Raw genomic sequence first — 15,795 nt, forward strand, 5'->3', positions numbered from 1 at the left:
TTGTAGTTAATTAGTTTTTTGGTGTAAGTGTATGAACCAAGGTCTGAAATAAATGATTTTTTATTTTTTTTATTGTTCCGCCGGCCGAAGATTCGGCGGTCGGATACCGAATATTTGGCCGACGGTCAGGCCGAATATCCGGTATCCGACCAAACAACTATCCATTGCATTTCTAATTGAGAGTGGCAACACTATCGTAGGTCGTATTGCCCTTTTCTAGCATATACGTCCCTCGCTCCTACACTCCCACCACACAGGCAGGTTGCTTTGTCAGTTATACAAGGCAAATTTTCAAGTCATTGGCTTGCTGTTTTTCCATCTGGAAGGTCGTGAAGCTAAACTGCTGGTGAGTTTTTGAATTTGTACCTTAGTTTAGCTGACTATATTGAAATAGTTATTTATTTTACAAGGGGGCAAAGTTGTTGTTTAACCGCTCGTGCTAATATTGATACTTGAGCAAGTAAAACATTCGAAACATGGAATCTTGAGCGTTGCGAGGGTTTCAAAGCATGAGGGTTAAACAAAATTTGCCCCAAGTGAAACTCAAAATGTTTTACCACACCAACCCAAAGCAAATATTAAACGTAAAAATATCATACAAAATCAAATACAAATGAATTTTATTAAATATTTATGATTTAAAAGTCAATTCTACCAGCAAACATAAGAAAACAACTCAAAATTTGTATTTGATTCCTTTGCCTCACTTGTGAATAAAATGAAACTTTGCTCTCAGTTTTTGAAATGCAAAGTAAGCCTTTCCGAGCTGGTGTGAAATAAATAATTAAATTTTTCACACCACTGTTCGGAAATGTGGCAATAGATGGTCTAAAACCAAGCTGGAAAGTAGGCAATAGCTGTAGCACCTGAACTAGGGCTTCCAATACCGGGATCCCGGGATCCCGAAATACCGGGATCCCGTCTGTTTAAACGCATTTTTTAATACCGGTATTTTTTAATGCAATACCGGGATCCCGGTATTTTCAAAAACAAGGAAAATGTGCCGATTATAACGTTTAAAATACATTAAAATTATCAAATTCAGCTGTATCAAGAAGATTACTTGCCCATTTAATTAAAGAAGATCATTTAGGTAATTGAAACAAGATCTGTGCATATGCGTTAGATAAATATTTGGTGATGAATTCTGATGTTCAGGATATGATATTAATATAATTAGTTCTTACAATTTTATCAAAAAGTAGAAAGATATGAATTGTAGTATCGCACACGAATTTTTGGTGCCAAATTTGAATATTTATTGGCTGGTTTATTAGGTTGACCTAAAAATGTGACTGGTGAAGTCAACAAGGCGGATAAAATGATTGCCAACCTGGAGGGTGAAATGATAATTATTGCAGATGGCGATTATTGTTTAATATCTTAAGCCAGGCGTGGCTCACACCGCGATTTCGTCGCTTTGCAACAGGTAGCTACAAGTACATCCGTGCCACACCAATTTTGGTGGCTAGCCATAAGCCGCGCGTGGCGCTGTCGCCATCTAGCGGCCATATCTGTCCTGATCGTAACAGGCGCGTTTTGTTAGAGAGTGAGTCTTCTGTACCTAGTACTATTATTTATTCTGTGCCTAAGCTAAGGACATACATATCTGGTGTTACAGTGAGCCATTTAAAAAAAAACTCAAATTTTGTAAGCGATTCTTAGTCAATACCGGGATCCCGGTATTGATGAAGACAGTTTCGGTATTAATACCGGTATTGAAAGAAGTCCGGTATTTGGAAGCCCTAACCTGAACCACCACTACTACAATGTTTCATTATTATCATCATCTGTCATTGGTGACAGTTCGCTACAGCAATGAGTATAATTTAAAACATAAAAATCAATAAAAGGTCTTTTTTGGCGCAACTTTTTCCTTCAAAGATAAATTTAGGTTATTTATAGGACCAATTTCTTGTTTAAAAATAACACGAAATTTCTATTCATTCATTCAGTCAGTTCATTCGATTCACGCTTAAGGCGTTTTTTACTTTTGTAGCTGTTTGTGGTTTTTTTAGCAAAAACGCTTCTAAGTTTAGAGTCGGTTTGAAGCAAACAACATAAAAACGCCTCTTAAATGTAATAAAAAAGAAAAAAGGCGGGATCGGAAAATTCTCACTGAATTGGATAGTACTATAAAATATAAGAAACACGTATCTACGCTCGCTATAAAAATGAGTTCTTCTAGTGAAGAAAATGATATTCTTACGCTGACGCCTACCGAAATTCAAGAGACAGCACAGGCAGTGGCTAGTAATTTGCTACCAGAGAAATCGCGGGCTAGTACTTATAGTTATCCAAATGTTTCCTTATTTCCTCGCAGTAGTCGTGAAAAGCACTATGTAATGCCTCGGCCGGAAACGCTAAAGATGGAGTCGTATTATTCGGGGGCCTCCACCAACGTGTCGGCCCTCAAACTCACTCGTCCATCTTTTAGCGGTTTTCCGTCCTCTCCTACAATGTACTATAGTTGTCCGTTAAATTATCTAGCAAATAAAAACGATCCGGAATAGTGATGTGAAAGTGCAAGAGGATATTAGAAAGAGAGATGCCTAAGAGTAGCATACCATAATGAATATATGTGTCTTAGCTGTATATTGTATTGTTATAAATAATGTTAAAAATGCTTTATGTTGTTAATGTGTTCCAAATTGTGCCGCTTTGGCATTAGCTGTAAGGTGCAATTTGTTATTTGAAATAAATAAATAAATACAATAAATGTTAATTTTACAAAATGTACCTATCAAATTGTATACTTTACTAAATATCTCTCTCCTCACAGGTGTTACAATAAAGGGTGTACGTACTACATAATTAATTAAACACTCATAATATAATTATATTACATACACATAATAAGTATATCATAGGATATGTATAATCACATTGGTTTGGCGTCTTCCCACCACCAGGCGATAACAAACATGTTTCAATATTATTCTTAGGTTCCGAATATCGGTACAGCTGTTTAATGACAGCATTTACACAAAAATAAAACGCTAATTAAATAACTTATCATATTCGGAACTACAGATGCAACGGATAGTTGTTTGGCCGCATACAGGATACCGGATGTACGGCCTGACCATAGGCCGAATATTCGGTATTCAGCCGCCGAATATTCGGCCGGCGGAAATATTCAGGTTTTTCAGGTGCGCATTGTGGAAGTTTTGGCCTGTTTCGTAATGAACTTTCGCGCGGTATATAGGTCTATCACTAGGTACGAAATTAGTGCGCGAGCTAGTGAATGGAACGTTTAAATTGTTTTAAAATAATAATCGAGTACGATTATATTCCGATATCAAGCATAGTTATTTAGTACCCTTATTTTAGTATCCGGTATCCGTCCGGATATTAAAATAAGGGCGAGATAGGATACCGGATAGTAACCGAATATCCGGTGCATCTCTATTCGGAACCTAAAGTTTTAATCCTGCATGGTGCAAATATGTATAATTTTGAGACAATGACTTGAAAATTTGTCTTGTATAACTGACAAAGCAACCTGCCTGTGTGGTAGGAGTGTGGGGGAGAGAGGGAGGTATATGCTAGAAAAAGACAATACGACCTAGGGGCTGTCCATACATGACGTCATCTATTTTTGACGATATTTGTCGCCCCCCCCCCCCCAACCCCCCCCCCCCTTAAAGCCCCCTACGACAGTGTTGCCACTCTCAATATTATTTATTCTTAGGTTCCGAATATGGTAAGTTATTTAATTAGCGTTTTATTTTTGTGTAAAACGCTGTCATTTTAAAGCCGTACTTTTCGCCTTATTGCAAAGGAGTAAGGTGCAAAAGTGTAAACATATATTTCACGTCGACTCTTATTATACTATGTTATACTTATTATGGAACTTACTATGTTATACTTATTATGGAACGTAAACTATGAATTGAAGGAGCACGAAATAGTCAATATAATACGTTTGTTGAAAAAAAAGTCTACAGACGCTTAGGCGCGAAGGGTTATTGTCTCATAGAAAATTTGAATTTCGCGCCTTTTTCTACTGACAAAGTTGTTGGATAGACGTTAATATCAAATTAAAGAGTGGGCCTACACACTTCGCTGTGACAGAATAGATAGATAGATAGATAAATTCTTTATTCATACCCACAACATACACGGCATTGAAAAAGTACAAGATAAGAACATGCAAAGCAACTTAATTACTAAAAACTATTAACTATTACATTAAAAAATTATGAAGCCATGTGTCGTGGCACAGAAAAGGCGCTGGCTCAGCATTGTGATGCGGCAAGCCACATCGCTGGTATTCTGCCAGTACCTTACATACAAATATGCAACGCTTATTTAAAAATAGTTGGTACGAGTAATATAAGAAAAAACTACTGTGCAATTTGTGTGTGACGTGTACATTATTGTGTGAGTGTATGTGTGTGTGTGTGTGTGTGTGTATTTTTGGACATTTAGTAACGTTACAGTATTAAAAATGTCGTAATTATTAGGTACTACCCGAATAGTGCGGTTGGCAAAGTAAAAAGTGGTTTAAGAAGAACAAGAAAAAGAAGGGAGCAAGAGTGAGTTTAAGGCATATGCTTTTGTTGGTTAAGAAGTTGAAGTCGATATCTTATTTTGAAAGTTGCTTTACTCTTTAATTGACGAATTGGTGGTGGTATGATATTCCAACATTTGGTTGCGCGGTACCGAAAACTCCCTTTAAAAGCGGCAGACCGGTGCTGAGGAACCTGTAAAACTATCGCTCGTGAGGCTCTCATTTGGTGATGAAAACTACTTTTTGAAAACCATAGGAGTTTCTTGTAGAGATAAGACGGCTGCTTGGTTTGGATTGTGTCGAACAGCAGGCAAGCGAACATAAGCTCTTGGCGAGCAGCCATTTTTAACATACCTGCATTGTTCAAGAAAGGCGTGACATGAGTACGAGGGGGTATTTTAAAACAAAATCTGGCACAAGCATTCTGAACCCTTTGAATGAGACGCCATGACCGTGCGTGAAGGCAAAAACCGTAAGCTGCAAGACAATAATTAAGTTTTGTTAAAACAAGAGCTTCACATAGTCTCACTCGCAGGGCTATAGTAAGAAAATTTTGAAAATTATATAGGACTTTTAAACGATAAAAGCAATTTCGAACAATGTCCACCACATGTTTTTCGAAACGCAGATTTGTATCCAGCAAGAGTCCAAGATTTTTTGCTGCGTCGACGCGATCCACTTTGACGTCATCAATCCTAATGTTTGGTTGTTTTGCAATGATGGCATTAGTCTGATTTAATGATCCAAGCACCATATATTTAGACTTAATAGGATTAAGGACCAGGCAATTCGCAGAAGACCACTCTGAGAGTCGTTTCAGATCCTCATTTAGCTTTACAACAGCGGTAGCGAACTCTCCAGGATGAAACGATAGAAAAACCTGCAGATCATCTGCGTAAAGATGGTATTTACAAAATTTTATGCAGTTGATGATATCGCTGCTGTACAAAATGAATAAAAGAGGCCCCAATATTGATCCTTGAGGCACTCCCCTCTCCACAAGAATAGGATCAGACACCAAGCAAGAACCATCATTTTTTGTCAATTTGACTATTTGCTTTCGGCCATTAAAATAACTATGGAACCACCGTATGGTTTTCTCGTCAAAACCATAGTATCGTAATTTTGAAAGCAAAAGTGGAACATTTATACAGTCGAACGCCCTGGAAGAATGTGAAAGTGTCACCAAAACTGTCAAATGACTACGATAATAAGTATTCCTTTTATAATGCCACTCCACACTATGCCATTCTGAAATTAAATAAGAACGATAGATAGTCATGCGCAATTTTTATTTTTGTAGTGGGTCATAATTGACGTATATAATTACGAATATAATTTGAACATCAACCAATAATATTGGAAATGATATCAGTTATTTTTAATCAGCTATCATTCACGCGCGCGTTCATTTTGCTCAAACTTGGCCGCACAAATATTTGGTGCGAGCGAGACGCCCGCGCACGTTCGAATTGGCCTGTCACTTGTAGCAACTTGTAGGTAAGTACATACTTACCTACATACCATCCACGCGTCCTTGGCACGAACTCCCGCCACCGCCCGCATTGAAACTGTCCCCGCGCGCCGCAAGGAAATGTAATCCTTAGCATTAGCGCAAAGAGTTCAAATTTGGTAGTTTCATTTAGCGAATTTGTTAAAATGCACATATTTATTACATTGACCATATTTTTGTGTGATTATGTATTGAATATCACTTTGAACGTTATCAGAACAAAGTCTGCAAGAAATTATATCTATAACCATTTTTTCTAGCATGTTTAAGGAGTAAATATATATACAAGTGATACAAATAATATTGATGTCGGATTCTCGGATAAATAGCTTAATGAGGTAGTTTTATGGTAATTCAATCAAAGACCTAATTATTACTTTTTTTTATATCAAGTTACGACGTATATCCGTGAGGCCCCGCCATTTATTGAATTAGTTATTTTCCGTGTTAATATTTTGACTGATTCCATTGTCGGCTCATTATAAATATTATTTTCGTCACGTTTACGAACTAAAAATACTATTACTATTTTTAACAAACAAGAACGGCTCTTTTTTTTAACTATTTTTTTTTACCTACTTCCGGACAGAAAGTTTGTTGGATTCGAAAATAAAGTATCTTAAAATGATCTAAAGAACAGGAATAAAAAAAAAATTGCCTATTACTAATTAATGTTTAACGTAACCGTATCTTTACTGGAGTATTTGTTATAAGGTATGGTACCAGGACCCCAAAACTGCTGGGAGACAGTGGTCCAGGTCTGTCACCCTCTAACTAAATAATAGTAGGGTAACTGCAAAAATGTATGGAGCAGTATGCACTTTTAGCTCAGGCCATGCCGCTTGGCACGATTGTTCCTTAGGTCAAACAAAGTTAATTTAGCCCGGTAGCCACGAGATCGTGACGTGATTACCCGTGAGTCGATTTCCTAGGTCCAATATGTACTGTATTTTTGTCTGCTCTTAGCAATTAGGGCAAGTTATATATAATTTTCGTATAATTTAAGGACGAGGAATTCATTTTTGAAATAATAGTTATTAACTTATTACCTTTTCAAACAAAAAATAATTTTAGCTTAGTACAATATTAACTATTTATTTCAGTAAATTATTTTTATTTTCCAAAACAAACGTTAGTCGTTTTTGTAGGAGTAATCATGAGTAATAAAAAAAAAATTGAAACTAAGGCGGTCGTTGAAGATAAGTAAATCTAGAAAGCCTGGAAACTTTTAATATAATATTAAAAGTGTGTAAATTTGAAACTTTACTAGGGTAATAATAATATTATGTATTCTAGTATGTACAATGAAAAGATTCTCTAGGTAGGCAGCACCTCGCTACGAGTGAGCGAATAAGTAGGTGAAGGTCAAAAGACCATTGTAGGCGGCGCGAACATACTGAGCAACACTGACTTACCTCTACAAAATTAAGCTTTTTTCATAGGCAGCTCTTGCGAAACAGTTTTTGATTTGTTGGTGCGCTTAATTTTCATTTTTAACATTTTAGTGCATTGCAATATAAACTTTGCAAGGGTTATTAATAAAAGTTATCAACCGATCATAATTCGTAAAGTGTTTATTTCATTTGACAGTTTTGACACTAGAAGAATTATAGAAAGTTAAAGAATAGCCTAAGAATTATTATGCTTAAAATTTATCTTTTTCTTCGCAAGTGACATTCATTGTATGTAACTTCAGGGGTAGGAATATTGCAAACCCGAGTCTTTAATTCACTCCAGCCTGTGGCTGTTGTGAATCTGACCTCGTTTCCAAAATTTCACTTATCCCCTCGTTGCACAATGTACTTCAAGAGGTTCATCTAAAGCTTTATGGTTGACAGTAGCTGTTGTGGCCAGATAAGGAGTGCGGTGACCTGGTCGCAACCAGTCACTATTTATACACTGATCTCATGGCACACCAGATGAGGGGTGTTCGTGGCCTAGTCTCAACTAGCCACTAACTGATTATGAGTACAAATGCTGAGGCCTGGCAAAAACAGCCAAGTCCCTGAAGTTGCTGTTTCTCTTGTGAAACTGGATACCATGAGAAAAAATCCTCAAGTTTGCTAATTATTTTTTTGGCAACCGTATTGTGATCTAAAAAAGCGGTACGTCTTTTAGAAAACTCGGCTTACCTTAAGAGGTAGCAGTCCTAAATACGGTAGAGCGCTCTTAGGTTCCAATTACTTTTCTCTTTGACCTAGAGATGCCACGAATAGTCCTCTTCTTAGTACTATGTAGTAGTAAACTCTTTATTGTACAAAGACATATTAAAAATAACCCTAAAAATAGACTTTTTGAACTTCTCGTCTGCAAAAAATATGAAAGGCCGCGTTACGTAGAAATCACAATGAAGTAAATTAGAAGGGTTACTTAATTGTTTGTTCGAGGCTTGGAGCGCCCTTATAAATGTCGAAAACATGACATTGTTTTAAATTGTGCTATCAAAAGGAAACCTATAAATTTAATTCCATTTTTTTCATTGCAGCATTTTAACTTTGCGTTCATTTCGTAACGTTTCATCTAATACACGTCTTGAAAGGACTATTTTTATGTACATATATTTAAAAACGTAATTATTTTACACAACAGATGTTCTTGTGGTAATCTGTAATTTTTACAAGTAACATATTTTTTTAATTATTTTTTGCGAAATTACTTTAACTTTTGAAGCCGTCGTGAAGATGTCGTTTTAACGTCGGCTTTTACTGAAATATATATTTGTTCCCTATTAGTAACAAGTTTGACTCAAATGTAGCGATCTTGTTCGAAACAGTAATTATATTGAGTGTTATTTTAAATAAGAGTTTTTGAATAAGATTTTTACTCGGAAACCCGCGGTGGCGCCGTCCGTGCCTATCACTGATAATTGGGCATTAAAATACTTTTTTGCGTGAAAGCATGTAGTACGTTTAAATCCGGAAAACTTGGGGGGAGTTGTGGGCCAATAATTTTTTGGCAAAAAATCCGTTAAATTCGCCTGTCACCACGCTTGAACTGAGTTTGCCGTGTGGGATGGAGATGGAACTCCGTCTTGTTGGAACAGTCGTTCCCAAACATCGAAACACGAACTTGGCTCTCATTTCACATTTATGTTTTTGATGGGATATTGCTTACTTTTAGACATTAAGATTTTAGACGTACCGTATATGAATGGACGTCTGACTACCAAATGATGAGTTTTTAATTATAAAAGACACTGGAAGCATATCCCAACGCATTCGAAAACACTCTTATACCTACCTGACCTTAAATAATCATTTAACTGCAAGCAAACAGTGCGGGTGACCACACAGCACAGCATGACCGGTACCATATATACGCTAACTACTCATATATTCATGGCTACATGTTCAAAAACAGTTCCAATACAGCTTATATTCGATAGACATAATTGAAGTGTAGTTAAAAGTAGTAATGTATAATAAACAGCGAGTGCATTCGCGCCGCGGAGCATGACGTTATGACACTGACATCGTAGTGGTTCTCCTCGACCTAGTCTGCTGCTGAGCCATCTAAGGAGAGCTATCGAGAGCATGGCCACCGGGCTCTTAAGGTACATTGTTGCTGTTTCTTTTAATAATAACGTTTTGTCTCGAGGCCTAAATAACAAAATATATTTTGGTAGTAAAGCTGATTCATTTTTTGATTCTGTTTCATCAGAAAGTAGAACTTACTTATAAACGAACGTTAAGTATAATTAATTATAAATAAAATATTTATAAGAAGTTAATATTTGTAAGTAAGTAGTTATTGTTTTTATTGAAATACAGTTAATAACTAGCTATCCCCTTGCGTTGATACTTGCATTTACCCGATGTTTCTATAGAATCCAAGCAGCGTTGGAGTTGAATGTACAGAACCTAAAGTGCGCAATTTTTGTTGTATAAATAATTTAATAATAATATATAGTACGTCGATTCCTCACTCTGCGGCCCTGACCACCGGCAGCTTGGACCCTGCCCCGCTGCCGGCGGCACCCTAGGTTAGGTTTTTTATAATGTGTTTATATATTTTTGTTATGTTTTGTAAGTGTTTTTATATTTTACTTTTATACTCACATTGTAAAACCCTAACCTAAGACCCTAATTGAATAAAGAGAATATATATTATTGACTTGGTTAAAAATCTCATAATTAAAATAAACGAAAACTACATCGAGTATAGCTTGTTACGACACTCCGAAACGAATTAATTACCTCGCAACCGGGCGGAGCATTAAAAACGGCTTGCGCAAGAGTCGATCCGCACCTTGACACAGATAGCGGTGCTGTCGTTTTGAATACACAAAAACCGGACGCCATCTCGACTATTTTAAATTGATTTGTACGAGTACCAAGCTACCAAAAAATTAGTAAACAATAGATGTAATTGTTTACACCTATATCATACTAACTATACTAAAAGTATTCATACAATAGATTAGTACTTAATTACTAGCAAAAAGCAGAGCTTTGTAAGGGCTCGCGGAGTTTTTCTACCTAAACGTACCGAACCGCGCCTTTGATCCAGTCCGAGGCTTGTTCCATCGAGTGGGTACGTACCGTACGTAATAAGTTCGTTAAGGACGCAGCTATAAGTGAGAGCAAGAAATAAATATACTAACCGGACCCCGGTCGCTATCTGGTACGTCTGTCTGTTACAGCTTTTACTTTGTCCATTAAAAACATGTCCAGGCGACAAAATCAAATTGTCAATATCATCCACACGTAATTTACAATTTCATAAGCGCTTATTACATATATCCTACACGGTCGCCCAGTACTTTTTGTAAGGAAGCCAACTGGCTTTCCTACATAATGTTGGGTCACCGAGCCAATGTCCTTGAATTTATTTATGCGTCCACACCACAAAATTGAGCGTAAAACTATCCCGTCTGTACACCTACTGGCGGTAATCATGCTGCTCCGCACATAAACTTACGTATAATTTGCTCTCTAAAGTGCTCATCAAGACGAGTGAAACAGGGTGTCCCTATGTAGCAACAAACGTGAGTTCCACTAAATGCTGCCAGGGTTCAGCTACAGCTCTATCTTGAGTATCTCCCAAGTGCTCAAAAAGACGAATCGGATGACCAAAACAGCGTGTGCCTATGTTGTATAAAACCCGAGCTCCACGAGATACTGCCAGGGTTCAGCTTCAGCTATCTTGGGTACTACTCTACCAAGTGATCATCATGGCGAGTCGGATGTCCAAAACAGCGTGTGTCAATGTTGCACCAAACCCGAGCTCCACTAGTTACTGCCAGAGTTCAGCATCAGCTCTATCTTGGGTACTACCTACTCTCCTAAGTGCTCGTATCAAGACGAGTGAGATGACCAAAACATCGTGTGCCTATATTGCAACATACCTGAGTTCCACTAAATACTGCCAGGGTTCAGCTACAGCTCTATTTTGGGTATCTCCCAAGTGCTCAAAAAAACGAGTCGGATGACCAAGCAGCGTTTGCCTATGTTGCACCAAACCTGAGTTCCAATAAGTACTGCCAGGGTTCAGCATCAGCTCTATCTTGGGTACTGCTCTCCTAAGTGCTGATTCTGATGAGCCGGATGTCCAAAACAGCGTGTATCTATGTTGCACCAAACCTGAGTTCTACTAGGTACAGCCAGGATTTAGCATCAGCTCTATCTTGTGTACTGCTCTCCCAAGTGCTCATCAAGACGTGTCACATGACTAAAACAGCGTGTGCCTATGTTGCACCAAACCTGATTTTCATTAGGTACAGCCAGGGTTCAGCATCAGCTCTATCTTGGGTACTACTCTCCTAAGTGCTCATCAAGACGAGTCGGATGACCAAAACAGCGTGTGCCTATGTTGTATTAAACCCAAGCTCCACTAGGTACTGCCAGGGTTTAGCATCAGCTATCTTGGGTACTGCTCTACCAAGTGATCATCATGACGAGTCGGATGTCCAACCCAGCGTGTGTCTATGTTGCACCAAACCTGAGTTCCGCTAGGTACAGCCAGGGTTCAGCATTAGTTCTATCTTGGGTACTGCTGTCCCAAGTGCTCATCAAGACGTGTCGAACTACTAAAACAGCGTGTGCCTATGTTGCACCAAACCTGAGTTCCACTAGGTACTGCCAGGGTTCTGGGTCATTTTGTTGAACTGCACGCCGACGTTGCAATTGGTGTGCAGTCGGCGAGCACCGGCCCTAAGTCACTGAAGTTTGTATTACCTAATATCTGCTAATATAGACGATGCGAGAACTCGCATGCGAGTTTCATTACATTGCGGTTTTTGATCGGTCGGTTGAATTGGACGTAACCAACAGTCCGCAATGTAACTAAAATCGCATGAGAGTTCGCGCGCCATGTAAATCAGCCCTAAACTGTTTCTCGAACTGAAAATATCCGATTTAAGTTTGCTAACACAACATGACTGATCAGTTCATCGGCGTCACAGAACAGAACATACGAGTAAATTGACCTCCGCAGTGAATATACAGCAAGATTGAATGTTCCAGTATTCACAGAAACTTAATTGCTAAATTGGGAATCAAACCGAGCGAAGCGTGATGGGTCAGAATCCAAAATTTTAACCCACTTTTGTATTCATCGTTGTTAGCACACAGTACATTAACACGAATTTTAATTCATAATTTTTCTAACAGATGGCGCTAGTAGTCATACAAAGTGTTATTGCATTATTTTATTTTTTTAGGTTTATAAAATGATATTTTTATGTTTGATAACACATCTAGACAGGAATTTAATTTACTATGTTAAATTTCAAACCTAACAATGCGATAGTTTTTCCGTAAAGTGTACCACAAGAATGCATAGTTTGTCGAATAGTGATAGGGCTCGCTTCGCTCGCCCTAATAAAATATCTGGGAGACATATAAAAACTCAAAAATGCGCGTTTTCCTAGAGATAAGACTTAGCTAGATCGATTTTTCGCCCTCGAAAACCCCCATGTAGCAAATATCATCGAAATCGTTAGAGCCGTTTCCGAGATCCCCGAAATATATATAAACAAGAATTGCTCGTTTAAAAGTATTAGATTAATACATGAGGAAAACGTATTGTCCAAATTTACATAAGGTTTATATACCGTAAAACACTAAAACATTGCCTGTTTTTCGATCTTATCCTTTTTTTTCGGGTTTATCGTTCCATATTGTATTACTTATCTGTGGCACTCACACATTAACATACTTTTCTTTGAGTGAGTAAGCAATCTACAGTCAATTTAAGTTTTAGTACTCTAGAAACTGGACTTAAACATGCCGGCCAAAAAAATTAATAAGTTTAAACTTTGCCCACTTTTGCATATATTTTCTTAACTTTTGAATTGTCAAATTTTAAGGTCACGAATCTTACAGACTATAATCTAGAATAGTTATGGCATACTTGTATCGTATTAGAAGTCCTTTAAGTTTAATATTTCACTTCCAAAGTTATGTGGGCAATGTTATTAAAAATTGAGAATTCTTCATACAAAATCCTATATTTGATAGGGTTGTCAATTATTGCTTTTAACCGACTAATACTAAACGGTGTAGTATAGGGATAATTTGGTGGATAATATAAACGGTGAGAGGCCGGTAACGAGTTGTTAAAGTTGTAAACAGTGGTACCCAAATATGATTATAACATTGCCCACCCACTGCCGTAATTGCCAAGGTAATACAGATAAGGTGTCAAAATTTCGTCTTCTGCGTTTCTGAACTGCATAAAGTTACAGTTAAAATTACATACACCTAAGACTTTTCTAAACCTAGATATATACCATCGAAGTTTTAGATCCTTTTCGGCCCACCAAAAAACACATCCGCACTCACAGCTGGCTCACGCGTGACGTGACTGAAGTTAGATACGCGTTAAATCAATAGGCCAGTGTTTCCAGCAATATTATTAGCTATAAAACACAGATTAAAAATAAAGTGTATCTGTAACTACTTTTAAGTTATTTCGCTTCTACTAAACTGTGACGCGATGGGCAAAGTTATGTTGAATGGGCAAAGTTTTAAATTTCTACGGTACCTCAAAACGAAAAAAAACAAAAACGGAAACCTTATAGGGTCACTCGTGCGTGTCTACGTATCAGTCAGTCCGATTGTCATTGTCACAGTCAATTTGCTCAGAAACTAGAGTTAGACCAAGAGAAGTCTGCAACGATTTTGATAGCACACGCAGTGTTTCATAATTTCATATCGTTGCAGACTTTTCTTGGTCTAACTTTACACCGATTGAGTTGAAATTTGGTTGGTACACGTATGTATAGTTGGTCACCTAAAGAAGTACGTGTAACGTTAATAAATGAATTTTAAACATGATTTACACTTTTGGAGGCTTAATTAGAAAATTTTAAAATATATTTTTGCAAACTATACCGGTTGTATAAACGCTTATTAAATAAAAGGGCTCGTTGTGAGAATCTCAAAAATATACCTATATTTTATATTTTTAAGAAGACGGGAAAAAAATTAAACTCCCAGAGACTACTATGATTAAAATCATGAAATACTGAAATACATACTTCTTTACCTACAGGTACTAAATTACAGGAAACCTATATGAAGGTAAATCTTACAAGGTAAAAAATAGCGGGTTCATAAAATTGTAAAAAATATCTAAAAATTACGTTTTTTGCAAGCCAACTTAATTTTAATTTTATTACTTGTTAATTTTGCAGCAAAATTGTCCCTTAGGATTACAAAACTTAATCAGTATCTTAATCGCTTTGCGCCTTAAAAGTTGAATGCCCTTTTCATTTTATGTATTAGCTCTATGACTACTGTTTATTGTTAATTTATTTCATATACTTATTGTTTGTATTTTTTTCATGCCCATGGATACAAGTCCTTCAGTCGTATTCATAAACATTACATAAAACCATAAAATACACAATAATAGCCACAAAGAATACAATTGAATAGCGATAACAATTTGAGATGAATTAGTACACTGAAGAATAACAATTTTATCAATTAGCCTTAACTCTTTTGAAACTTTATACACAAGCAATTTATCAGACATAAAATAATATAATTATATACATTCAAGGGACTATAATTATATACATTCATTCGTTAAGGGGAAAGGGACACGCGAGCAAATTCTAAACCTTCGAAATGCTATGAATTCAACATCCCATTACATGTGCTTTGTCGACTATCAGAAAGCTTTCGACTGCGTAAGGTGGGAAAAGCTGTGGGAGATACTAGCTGAACTTGGAGTCCCAAGCCACCTTATAGCCCTACTGCAAAGTCGCTATGGTTCTGGTTATGGAACGGTGACCATTGGAGGCGTCACGTCCAAGAGCTTTAAGTTCCAGAAGGGGGTACGACAGGGATGCATTATGTCTCCCATACTATTTAATATATATGGGGAGTATATAATGCGACACACCCTTGAAGGTTGGAAGGGCGGTGTGAAAGTCGGAGGAAAACTTATTTCGAACCTTCGCTACGCGGACGACACCACCCTCCTTGCATCGTCCGAAATGGAAATGGCGGAAATTCTCAAACGGCTTGAAGAAACCAGCCGCAGAATGGGGCTCGAGATAAATGCAAGAAAGACGAAACTGATGATAGTGGACCGTTTTGGTGTTGAGCAGCGTACAGATGCACTAAACGCTTTCGAAACCGTGGATCATTTTCAGTACCTAGGCTCGGTGATCACGAATAAAGGGACCTGTGAACCGGAGATACGCAGACGTATCGGCATGGCTAAGACAGCAATGATCCAACTCGGCAAAATATGGAGAGATAACATTTCGAACCGCACCAAAATAAATCTCGTCCGCCCACTTGTCTTCTCC

At 37.4% G+C, this 15,795-nt stretch overlaps 1 protein-coding gene across 2 annotated transcripts in view; it reads right to left on the minus strand.

Annotated features, from left to right (window-relative positions):
• The window catches only part of LOC134804535 (nuclear hormone receptor FTZ-F1), a 126,800-nt gene that overhangs the window by 83,566 nt on the left and 27,439 nt on the right, over positions 1–15,795 (minus strand). The window lies entirely within an intron of this gene.

This window comes from Cydia splendana, chromosome Z (genome assembly GCF_910591565.1).
Source record: "Cydia splendana chromosome Z, ilCydSple1.2, whole genome shotgun sequence".
Lineage (NCBI taxonomy): Eukaryota > Metazoa > Arthropoda > Insecta > Lepidoptera > Tortricidae > Cydia > Cydia splendana.